The following is a 12,924-nucleotide window of genomic DNA, read 5'->3' as shown; positions in this document are numbered from 1 at the left end:
GGCAGAGCTTCGCCTTGTCCTCCTGAAGTCGCAGGATTTCACCGGTCGCCTTCTTCTCCGAGGAAATGCTCTTCTTCAGCAGCATCACCAAGCCGGTGGTCAACTCCCCCTGTTGATTGAGCTCAGCGGGCATGTCGTCGAGGTTCTCCTTCAGCAACTCCATCAAGCCTTGGATGAACTCCTTCTGCTTATTGAGCTGATCGGGCATGCCGTCGAGGGATAACGACTCGAGCTCCGTCGGCTCGGCATGTTCGCCTCCGCGGCTAGGGCGCTCCTGGGAGCAATCGCTTGCCCGTGAGAGATCTTTCGAGGTCTCTACGTGGCGGCGAGCCCTCTCTTTTTTTCGCAGCTTGGTTGCCGCTCCCTTGTTACGATTAGTTCTTGACCTAGAGCTCTGCTCACCGGCCATGGCAACGACGGACGAAGAAGAAGCACTTATGAGGAGGAAAGGTAGAGTAATTTTCGGTTAGGTAGTTCCCCTTTTTATAACCTAAGTACTAGCACTAGTACTAATACCTGCATAGTGGGAACACGTTCAGGTTTGGTACGTACTAGTAGGTGTGAGCAAGCTTTTGAATGTGATGGGAACAAGGTAAAGATTAATTGATGGTTTTGGTTTCGAGGCCCCAAACGGCTCCTGATGAGTTTAGCGGAACATAAATTTCAAGTACTACACTGCTCAAATGCGTAAATATTATGTTACTGTCAAAAATTGGCACAATATATGAAGGAGACCAATGGAAGTACTACTAGCAACCCACGATTTAACTACTCGCATGCGCGCAATGGAGTAATAATGTCCTTCTTCCGCCCTCACGTCCACTCAATTTGCATGCGCTGTATTAATTGACCATCAATGAAGTGAACGACTTTACACGCGTCAAATTATCACATGGGGTGGATCTTGGTACAAAATTGCGTCCGCCCGTGTACCCGCATGTGCGTGCAAGGGAATGAATGCGTGCGTGGCGTGCGTGCACATCTTCGCTTCTTGCATGTACTGCCAGTACGGCTCAGGGAGGACGAGTACATTCTTCTGGAACTAGCAGCACGTCAGTGTGATCAATCCATGCAAGGAGGTCGCGACAACGCCTCCACATGTGCCACGTGGCTTCATGAACTGTAAGAGAGACACTGTGTAGCGTGCCATTGGTATTCTAATTTACGTGTTTTGCACATACTCGAAGTACTAGTAAGGTACACGTGCATTGCACGCATAAGATTTTGCAACCAAATTATGAATAAATACCACACTATAGCATGTAAGCTCTGAGTCATATATGCCTGATGTAGCGCTTCGTTTAATTCTTATAGTTCATCTCATTCAAAATCAATTAGGTTTTATAAAAAAGCTAAGAACGCGGGAATAGGAAAAACATGGGATTATAGTGGAATGTCGTCTTGAATCCTACAGGATTGTACGAGTGTTTGATTGTGCATAGAAAAAACGCAGAATTCTTTCAAAGAGGTTTGAGTGGATGGGATGTTTCCTATGAAATCTAGTGCAAATGAATCATATGGAAAAATTCCTATGGTTTACAATCCTACGAATCAAACAACCAAGATAGGAAAAATTCCTAATGATTAGAATCGTCCAAAATTCCTTTGAGAATCCTTTGAATCAAAGAAGCCCTTAATCTATTTTATGATTCATGGAATTGTGCGTTGTAAAGCATAAAGTAAAAACAAATAATGGCAATTCAACTAAAAAAAGTTGGGGCAGTTATGATACGGAAGATTCTAGAACAAAAGAGAACCACTCTTGTTTTGAGGTTTGTGAATTATGCTTAAGTTCAACCATGGAGTCTGCTAGATTGTACATGTGGCAAAATCCGGTGGGGGGCTAGAAGATGGTGCGAGGGGCCGAGTGGAGGGAGACTATGAAGGAATGCACAAGTGCGAGATCGATATTTAGAGAGAGGGGGTGAACACGTGCGCTGTTGCGCGCAGTGGCGGAGCCATGAAAAATAAATGAGCTAGGGGGCCAAGCATTGCTAATCCTTTACGAGGAGGGTCAATTCATGAACTTAAACCATTTTTAGCAGCAATTGTCTAATGATCACATTCATATTAGCCTCGATATATAGTGATGTTAGGGGGGAGGGGGGCAGGGCCCTTACTGCCCCCTGTCTTTGCCATTGTGCACGCATCTGAGAGATGAAGCGGAAGGCATGGATGATGAGAGGGGGACGTTGGATATATAATTAATGTGGGTGTATTAGCTATATATGTTAATCCTATATAGAGAGGTATAGATTGATCGATGTGGACGTGGGAAAGAGGGTGAGACCTCACTGGATATATCGATTGATCGGTTTGTGTGGAAAACTATGAAAGACCTAGCTATATACACACATACATAGAGGAAAACAAAATCTACTTAGTGAAGAAAGCAAACAAGCATACACGAGAATACCAACCCCACACTATTGCTCCCCGGCAACAATGCCAAAAAGAGCTTGATAATCCCCAAGTGCAAGGAATCATCATAGCAATTTCCAAAGGTGGAAGTGATGAGTATGGAGTGTCGAACCCACAAGGAGCTAAAGGTAAGATCAATATTCTCTCAAGTCCTATCTGCCACTGATACGACTCTACGTACACCGAACGTTTGCTTCCATCTAGAAACGAGAAATAAAACTACGTTGTGGGTATGAAGAGGATAACCTTGCATGATATCGGAGAACTATAATATAAAGGTAGGTGTTGTTAACATAAAGTTATAATATATTACTATATATCATAAATAGCGAGTGTGGAATAATGATGGGTTAGGGTGCGGAGTTATCCTAGGAAATTGTTAACAAGATCGGTAGTCGTCATTACAATTTCATATGAAGGAGAGGCATAAGCTAACATACTTTCTCTTCTTGGATCATATGCACTTATGATTAAAACTCTAGTAAGCATCCGCAACTACTAAAGATCATTAAGGTAAAACCCAACCATAGCATTAAAGTATCAAGTCCCCTTTATCCCATACGCAACAACCCCCTTACTCGAGTTTAAGCTTCTGTCACTCTAGCAACCCACTATAAGCGAATCATGAACGTATTGCAACATCCTATAGTGGGAATCCTTCATGTGTGTGCGGCACGAAAGGAACCATAGGACAGAACCAAAATAGAACATACAACTCAAACCAATCTAGATCATCAATCAACCCAAAAGACACAAATCTACTCAAAACATCATTGGATCATAATATGTAGCATAAAGCACCATGTTCAAGTAGGGGATTACAGCGGGGTGTGGGAGAGTGGACCGCGTAAAAGAGATGAGGATGGTGATGTTGATGAAGATGATCACGGCGGCGATGGTACCCCTGGTGGCACCGCGACGCCACCAAAAGAGAGGGGGAGAGAGTCTCCCCCTTGTGCTTCCTCCTCATGGCCTCCCCCCTAGATGGGGAGAGGTTCTCGCTTTGGTCATTGGCCTCCATGGTGATGATGGCCCCCTCCAGTATCCTCGTCCATGGCCTCCGGGGATGATGGCCCCCTCCGGCAGGGTGCCGGAGAGGGCCTAGATTGATTTCTCATGGCTACAGAGGCTTGCGGCGGCGGAACTCCCGATCTAGGTTTATTTCTGAGGTTTTTGGGATTTATAGGAGGTGTTGGCATCGGGGACAGGTCAAGGGGATCCACGACGCGATGACAAGGTAGGGGCGCGCCCTAAGGGTGGGGGCACCCCTCACCCTTGTGGTTACCCCGGGACTCCTCTCTGGTATCTTTTTGCTCCAGTATTTTTTTATATTTTTCAAACATATTCTTCATAAATTTTCAGCCCTTTCCGAGAACTTTTATTTCTTCACAAAAAGACACCATGGTAGTTCTGCTGAAAACAACATCAGTCTGGGTTAGTTCTAATCAAATCATACCAAAACCATATAAAATTGTTATAAACATGGCATGAATAGTTAATAAATTATAGGTACGTCGGAGACATATCAGACGCCTCTGAGTCGCCGCTCCAAGTCACCGCCTCACTCCGTTTCCTCTGTCGTGCACCGTGATAAGTCGCCGGCCGCCTTCGCTGTACCTCGGCTTCACTCCTCCTCAAGTTGCCATACGCCCGGCCGCCTCCACCATGGCTCGCTGCAGCCGTGGCTCGCCTCGCCTCGAGCCACTGTACGTCGAGCCGCCATGCTGTCGTGAGCTGCGGTTTTGTTGACCCGTCTTCACCATGGCTCGCCTCGCCGGCTTGCCGCCTCGCCGTTGGAGTACTGAGTAATGTTGATGGTTCTTCTGAAGAGTCGTGGAATGGCTGTGTTAACAACGACTACTGAGTACTTTCGCAGGTTATCAAGTTTGCCTCACCAAACATCTGCTAGAGCTGAACTGACCCTGATTGCAGCTGGGTTGAACAATGGGTGCACCGGGCAGGCCCTCGTACATAAATATATTTTGAACCATCAGTGAGTAAAGGTTGGAACTGTAACCCGCGGCGGATTTTCCCTGGTCTCAATAATATCACCCGGGAGATTGTGCTTACGCTTGACAAATACAGAGTGAAAAACATTGTTGTGATACAGCTTGGTTTCCGCGATTTTTTTGAAGATCATTTAGCGGAAGCACCTCTTAATAGACATGTCCAAAATATCAATCTTACTGGTGGTAGCTTCCTAGGAGTTTCTCATGATGGGGAAAGTATTTCAGACATTACCAATGACATCCAGGCAAGAGGTTTAAACATGCTCTTTGCACTAAGTGAGAATGGGATTCATGCTGGAGCTGATGAGCTACATGCCAAGTACCAGAAGAGAAAACAAAAAGTGTCGATTATTGGTCTCTCAAACACTGTTGATACTGACATACTACTGATGGACAAGACATTTGGATTTGATATCGCAGTGGAGGTGGCACAAAGAGCCATCAAATTAGCATATATTGAGGCACATTCTGAATTTCATGGCATCAGATAAGTGGAGCTGATGGGAAGAAGCGGTGGATTTATCACAAAGCATGCTTCCCTGTCAAGCGAGCAAGTTGACATTTGCCTGGTATCCGAGGTGTCAAATTGTTCAATTTATGTTGTGTACTATTCATGGACAAAACGGAGTTCTTTGGCACCTTGCACTTGATAGAGACTAAGGGGTTTGTTCTCATGTTTACACTAGATGGACTGCAACATTGTCAGGTTATCCACGGATGCTACATACGGATAATCTATTGTCTAAACAAATCAGGTGAAATCCATCCAGTCGATTTTTATTGATACATTTTTTTCTTTAAAGAACAATTACTCTGACTTGCGATGTTTTATATGCAGGACAATTATTCCCTGCAAGAGCGATCGTCATGCCACAGAGATAAAGCTGGCACCCAATATTATGATGCACATCCGATCATACCGCATTGTTCAACAAATGTGTGTGCAAGCCGCCGCCTCTGTGGCCCAATCTACATCAACACGACGCGGCCGACTCATCCGTCCGCGCGACTTGCGACGACGCGGCTGACTCACCCGTTCCCACGATTTTACAAAGCCGTGTCCGCTCACACATCTGCGCCGTCTTGTAATGACGAGGTTGACTCCTCCATATACAAAAAACAAATCAGAGCCACGTCTGTTCACACAAGCTGCTTAATGAGCGCACGTGAGTCACCGCTCCTGCAGCTCAGTATATTCCAACAACTCTGGAGCAATATTATCAGCCTCCAACGGATGGCTCAATGGACAGGCAAACAAGTCGCCGCCATTGCAGTTTGATTAACTTTAAGAACCAGCGAGGATGAAAATATGGCCGGGTACTGATACAGTTCATACGGGATCATTTATAACCCACTGCGGTGAACCTCAACCCTCCGTGGATTCACATCGTGTTATCAATGTCAAGGACAATGAGTGTTGCGAAGATCATCAACTCACTACTTTGCCTCCAACTTCAACACATCCCAGCATTCTGCTGTTCAATTATATGACGATTTATATTACAGTCAAGTATGGAGAATCTCAAGTTAACTCATAGAGTCATCTTAAGACTCGGGGGCTACACAGACATGACTCGGCATAATTGGCCTTTGTCATAAATTCAAGAACCCTGATCATTAAAGGGAAGACACCCGGTCCTGGAGACTACTGCCACATTGGTGAAAATTTAAAGGCCGTAAGAAAATTTCCGGCTTAAATAGAAAGATTCCGGTTTAAAATCTGGCTCAAGGGAAATTTGGCTCTCGCAAAGTTTGATCTCTCAATATCCGGCTCAACATCTGGTTCAGGAGGAGGTCATCTCTCACAAGTTCGAGTTCTCAGAAAAATTAAAGGTTTCCAAAGAGAACTTGCTGCCATGATGCACGGTTCAAACATGGGTATCCTACCTTATGGGCCTATCAAATTTTGATCAACTTAACAAAGCCGGCATCCCTGAAATTCGGGGCCTCTGTCGTTTCATCTCTATGCATATGAGTCTTTGTTATTTGATCGTAAGGTCACTTGTGGGCTTCCAACCCACCGGGTTTAGCTTTCATACCCTCTTGACCGGCCTGAGTTGCCACATTATGAGTTACACGTGCATGTTTGCAACTTGCTACTCCACAAGGTGACCCGCCAAACTCTTAACAGTCAATCTTTTTTAAGACCCTGAACTTGTTAAGGTTAAAACGGCGGCTTGTGTCACTTGAGAGCCGGTTTATAGTGAGCTCAATGGCTATCCGGCCTTGAAAGCACAAGGCTTGTGAGCCAACTTTTTCGGCCGTGTCTTGAAAGCCGGCCTAACAAATATTTGAGATTTTTTGTATATCTCTCTTTTGGGTTTTTGGATGTTTTTATCTTAAGTTTTTGCTTTTGGGCAAATTTTGACTACCCGGGTCATGAAACTACGGGTTATGTTACTCATATTAAAATATCTCAGGTTGTCACCCGCCCTGGTTTTGACTTTAAGTCGCCAATATAATTTTGGCTATAAGCCGCCATTATAATCTTTTCAATGATTGTTTATGACCATGATTCTCTGGGTTGTAACCTGCCCTCGATTCGGGCCTTAAAAGCTGGTCTTTTTTGTCGAGCCTTAAAAGCCGACTTGTGAATTATATTATTGTGCATATTTGCAATTTTTATAACATATCTATTTACAGGGGTTATCAATTCTTGATTTTTACAAAGGCTATAAGCCGCCAGGTTACATCCCGGAGTACAATGGATGCGCATTAAGTCGCCATCAGCTAAGAGCCGCTGGGTATATTTAACTCCGGGTTTACTTGTGAACACACAAGGTCTTGTGATTATAAATCACCAACAATTGATGAGTCTTTTCATAGCTAGAACAGATTGATGATAATTACAATTGTTCAAAGGACAAATATTCATTATAGTTACATATCAAGCACCGGTTTTTAAGCTGGGTTATACATTCAAATCTTTAATAGCCAAACATGGCCGGATTTTTCATTATGGTTGTCATAACCAGTATTGAAGGATTGAGTTTTTCATATTGGGTTATATTATTCAAATTTTTAATAACCAATATTGAGCCAAACATGGCTGGAATCTCATTATGGTTATCATAACCAGTATTGGATGATTGAGGTTTTTCGAAGGCCCCTTCAGAACAATGGCTATTACTCCTTCATCCAAAAATACCAAGAGAGAGCATGGTTCAATATTGATATGCAAAGCATTTAGCAATATCGTCCAGACAGTGGATATGATTTATTCTACAATGGAAGGAATAGTCCCAAGTCGTTGCAGGCATACAACCTGGCACTTGGGGGCTAATGCAAGGTCATTTTTAACCTGCCTCATTGAAGACCTGACCCACCACATAGTGATGAGCCGGCCCTTGGGGGGCTACTAATTTCTCCTGTCAAAAATTCAAAGTACACAAGCCTTAATCCATTATCTCAAAGGTAACCCGAAACTTGGGGGCTACATCATATGATGTTATTTTCAATGAAGTACATGTAAAGTCCCAACTCAGTATTATCTTACTGAGTCGGCCCTTGGGGGCTACACATTACTGCTCAAAGTCTACATAATCAGATCTACTAAGTCCCTGCTCATTATTGCATAATGACCCAGCACTTGGGGGCTACACATGGTAAGTACAAAATGTTCAGTTTATGATTTGCGACTTACATGAACAACCCAGATTTCTCCAAAGTTGCAGCATTTATATTAAAGCAAGTCTTAAGCTATCACTACGTTCTCCTCTTAAGACTTGGGGGCTACATTTGATGTGCATATAAGGGAGGAACATCTTCAAATTCTCAATTTTGAGCAAATCAGGTATCATAGTTTTAATGGAGGAATTTGCAAAGTTTATTTCCTCCAAACTATTCATAGAAACGCTTGGAGAGCCGATTCAACAATTGGAAGCTATATTTACAAAAGCAAGAACCAAGTCGCCATAAGATTGACTCGGCGTCAGCAACAATCATGACATGGCGTCTATAACAATCATGACCCGGAAACATCAGTTTTTATAACCCAACAATTTTGGCAATCATAACTCGGCAAGCTCTACATCTTCGAACCGACTGAACATCAGATGAATATTTGAAGACCAATATTTTTGTCAAGCCAGAGCATTGGAGGCCAACTCAAATGGATTGTTTTTCACAATATTTTTCTACAAGAAAATTGACTATGAAGCTGGCCTATTGACCCGGACTTTCCAGGAGAAGGAAATGACAAGGACTTAAGGATGAACAGGAGGCCACTCAGAAGAATGTTTGACCCGGAGCACAACCTGTCAAATCTGTTCTTGTGTTTATTTTGCAGGATCAGTTTAACATGGATAAATCCAAATTAAACCGGGGGCTAATGTCGGGGATATACCCCGCGGTATAACCCAGCCTGAAGTACGACCCGGCCGGACTTGGCGACTTACTAGTGACCTGCCCTGGCTTGGCGACTGTCGGTGTCCTGGGAACGGGGGTCCCCAGACATGCCTGCCTGCGGCCAACGGAGTGGCTCTCCCAGCGGCCCTGTATGGCCCATCTTCACCAGCAAACACTCAAGACCCTCGCGAGGGGCCAAGCCTCGCAAGGCGGACGACACAAGACCTCCTCGGGAGTGGCCTCGCCAGGCTGGCTCGCGAGGGGCGAAGAGATTAAGGCAAGGGACACCTCGCGAGGTTCCAGTGACGCAAGCCATGACGACTGGAGCCAGGCGGGCGCCAGTGCGTGCAGTGTCCTCGTTTCCTCTTTGGTGCTAAAGGGGGCAAGCGCAGGCGAGGAGTCCCGAGGCATCAGGCAAAGGTTTCCATATCGGTGCAACAAGACCAAGACCAGCAGGACGGCAGGACGGAGGTCACGTGGAGCCCAAGACGGCGTCACCACCAGAGCCTTTGGCAGGAGAAGACCACCTTTAGTCAGGATAACTTGTACTAGTTGTCTCCCTTCGAATTTGGACGTTGTTGGCTCCCTTCCCGCTCAATATTTGGGGAGAGGACCAGGCCTCTATAAATAGGACTAGCCACCACAGTAGGAGGCAACTCAGCTGGGCCTGATTCACGGATCATCTCATCTTGGACTAGATCCATCCTCACCCACACAAGTTCACCAAGCACAAGGACACCTCCTCAGGAGGCTGTTCTTCCCCTTGTATTGTTCATCATCAGCCTAGAGGCAATCCACCACACCACACTGGAGTAGGGTATTACACGACAACAGTGGCCCGAACCAGTATAAATCTCGTGTCTCTTGTGTTGCGGGTTCTTCGAGCTAGGCTTTGAGATCGCGGTGAGGCTGAGGGCGTGATTAGGCAGGAAGAGATCTTCGTGCGCACCCCGGTGTTCGAACCTCAAGAGTTTTGCCGGAACCCGAAATCTGACATTTGGCGCGCTAGGTAGGGGTGCGCCGAAGCTTTCTTTCCGCCGATCCGCGTCCCGTCGCTTCGTCGTCTCCATGGCGGACGCTCGTCGAGCCCGCGCTGAGCGTCGGGCCGCCCTCGTCGCTCAGACCGCTCCTATCGGCGGGCCTCCCCGTCTTTCTCCGTCACCTGCCGCCACCGGCCCGGCGGGAAACAAGCAGCAAGCATCCTCGCTGCACCCCTCGGTGCGGCAGGACAGCCGCACCTTCACTCCATCGCTGTCTCCGGCCGGCTCGTTGTCTCACGCTCGTCGCGCTCCCACGGATGCACAGGCCGCGCTGCTCATGGCACACGAGCTCCTGCGCTACCGCCCCGTCGACGACCTCTACGAGGACTGGCTGGACCGCATCGCCGAGCTCATCAGCGCCGCAAGGGGCTCTCCGTGCCATCTCTCTCGCTGCCTCACCCTCCGCCAACTGTGGGCGACGTGCCGCACGGAGCGCCTCCACCGCCTCTGCACCAAGTCGGTGTCCTCGCGCCAAGGCGTGCGCCCCCCCGGCATGACCCACCGCGCCAGGCGCCTGCGCCAGAAGATGGAAGCTGCCAAGAAGTTCCCCGTCCGCAAGAGAACGCTCCCGCGCTCCCAGCACCACTACGACAAGACCGGGCACCGCCTGCGGTGGCGGTGCGCAGACATCAAAGGCAGGCTCCGCAACAGCAAAGGGTCGTGGTGGCCACCGTGGACTGCCGCGCCTTCACTCCTGAGTTGCGTAGCGTCGCATGGTCGAGCAGGTTCAAGCCAGACCTGCCTCCTCGCTATGACGGCACCCCCGACCCCGCGGAGTTCCTGCAGCTCTACGAGCTGAGCATCGAGGCTGCCAACGGCGACGAAAAAGTAATGGCGAACTGGTTCCTCATGGCTCTCAAGGATGGCGCTCGCTCGTGGCTCCTGAACCTGCCCCCTGGCTCCATCTCCTCCTGGAACGAGATGCGCGACCGCTTTGTCGCCAACTTCCAGGGCACTCGCGACCGCCCTCCGGCCGCAGGTGACCTGTGCTGCATCAAGCAGCAGCCAGGAGAGACCCTGCAAAAGTACATCCAGCGCTTCAACAACGTTCGCCTCAAGATCCCCAAGGTGACGGACGAGGCCATCATCTCCGCGTTTTCTGATGGCGTCCGCGACGTCAAGATGAAGGAGGAGATCGCCATCCACAAGGAGTTGTGCACGACCTTCGAGCTGTTCAACCTGGCGACCAAGTGTGCAAGAGCTGAGGAAGGACGCCTTTCCCTCCTCGAGCTCCTGGCTACCGATCCTGAGGAGAAGAAGGCCAAGGCCAAGGACGTGAAGCGCAAGGGGGTGGCCGTGCTTGCAGCGGAGCCGAAGACGAAGCGCGGCCGGGACATTCCCGAGTGGTCCAAGAGCAGCTGTCTGTTCTGCGCCTTCCACAACGTCCACAGCCATAACACTAATGACTGCCAAGAGCTCAGGGCCGTTCGGGACAGACGCCTCGGTCGATGCCCCGAGCGCAACGAGCGGGGCTACGGCCGAGGAGGAGGACGTGGCGGAGGACGCTGGGACGATCATGGCCCTCTCCAGGAGTGGCGCGACCGGCCTCGCAAAGATCGCTGGCAGGACTGGCCTCGTGAGGGCGCATGGGGGATCAGCCTCGCGAGGACCGCCCCCAGGGCAACGCTGGCCTTCCTCCGCTGCCGCCACCACCAAGAAGGAACAACGACCACCATCAGGACGAGGGGGCTGGTGGCTACCAGGAGCCGCGTGCTATCGCCTGCATCTTGGGCGGAGCTCAGGCCCGAGCCTCTCAGCGTATCTTCAAACAGTTTGCTCGCGAGGTGAACGCAGTCCTTCCCTGTCTCAAGGCCACACGCCTGCTTAGGTGGTCCAAGTGCGCCATCACTTTCAGCTCAGCAGACCAACTCAAGTGCGCGGACCGCTGGCGCCCTCCCGATGCTTTGCTCACCCGTCATCAGCAACGTGCAAGTCACCAAGACCCTCATCGACAGCGGTGCAGGGCTTAACGTCCTGTCCGTCGAGACGTTCGACAGCCTCCAAGTGCCATACGATCAGCTTCAGCCTACCAAGCCTTTCTCAGGAGTAACCGACGGCTCCACCACCCCGATAGGGCAGGTCCGCCTCCCTGTCACCTTCGGACAGCACGACAACTACCTCACCGAGCTCATCGACTTCGGCGTCGCCCACATCCGTCTGCCGTACAACGCCATCCTCGGGTATCCGGCCCTGGCCAAGTTCATGGCAGTGACACACAACGGCTATAGCGTCCTCAAGATGCCAGGAAGCGGCAGGATCATCACAGTCCCCTGCGAAGAAAGAGATGCGGTGTGCTCCCTCGAGCGTGCCTTCCAAGCAGCATCAATCGAAGACCCCGACAACAATGCAGCGCAGTACCCTCCTGAGGTCGTCCCCAAGAAGAAGAAGTAGCTACTCCACACAGGGCCTCAGGGGAGCGGCGCCTCAAGTGAGCCACGTCAGGGTCAGCGCCCACGCCTGGGGCGCCTCCCTCCCTCGCATAGGAAGGCGCGCCCGGTGCCCTCCTCGGGCAGGGCTCGGGGGCTCTCTTTTGGAGGGCCTCAAACCTTGCCAACATCACGAGGGAGGCGCTCGGGCACCACGTGGAGGCATGCTTCGCAACACGTTTCTCCCAGGAGGACACCGGATGAGGAGCGCCTAGCGCTCAGGAATTCGTTGCCAAGACCACTCAGGAACTGCAGAATGCAAGAGTCATGCGCGGCGACCGCCGCTCACCTGGCGCGGCTCCTCATCTAGGCGAGTATGGCGGGCTGTGCGTCTGAGTCGACATCCCATGTCTCAACAGAGCCGCATCTTAGGAGCTCCTCTGGCCTTCATGCGTGGGACGCTGCGAGGGCGCACCTCACAGCTATGTTCGCATGCCATTCGGCCTGCCGCCTTCCAGCGCAACCTGCGAAGCATCTTGGCGGCTCAGGACGTCAGGCATCACGCAGTCCTAGCAGAGATGGACACGGTCCTCAAGGAACCACCTGGACCCCCAGAGCCTCCCGAGGCTCACGGCCCCGGTGGCTCGTGAGGAGCAAGCCCTTCACCACACATCTTCAGCTGCCCCAACACCCCTTCGACAACGGAACCAGGTGACATTTTCCAAGTTAATTTAGCTGGGA

General features: G+C 49.7%; 1 pseudogene; it reads left to right on the top strand.

Annotated features, from left to right (window-relative positions):
* Positions 1 to 206: 206 nt before the first annotated feature.
* On the top strand, positions 207 to 5,312 carry LOC123158954 (ATP-dependent 6-phosphofructokinase 5, chloroplastic-like; annotated as a pseudogene).
* Positions 5,313 to 12,924: the final 7,612 nt, after the last annotated feature.

The sequence above is a fragment of the Triticum aestivum genome, chromosome 1D, assembly GCF_018294505.1.
Source record: "Triticum aestivum cultivar Chinese Spring chromosome 1D, IWGSC CS RefSeq v2.1, whole genome shotgun sequence".
Taxonomy (NCBI): Eukaryota; Viridiplantae; Streptophyta; class Magnoliopsida; order Poales; family Poaceae; genus Triticum; species Triticum aestivum.
The sequence above is the reverse complement of the archived record's forward strand: the minus strand, read 5'-3'. Positions and strand labels throughout refer to the sequence as shown.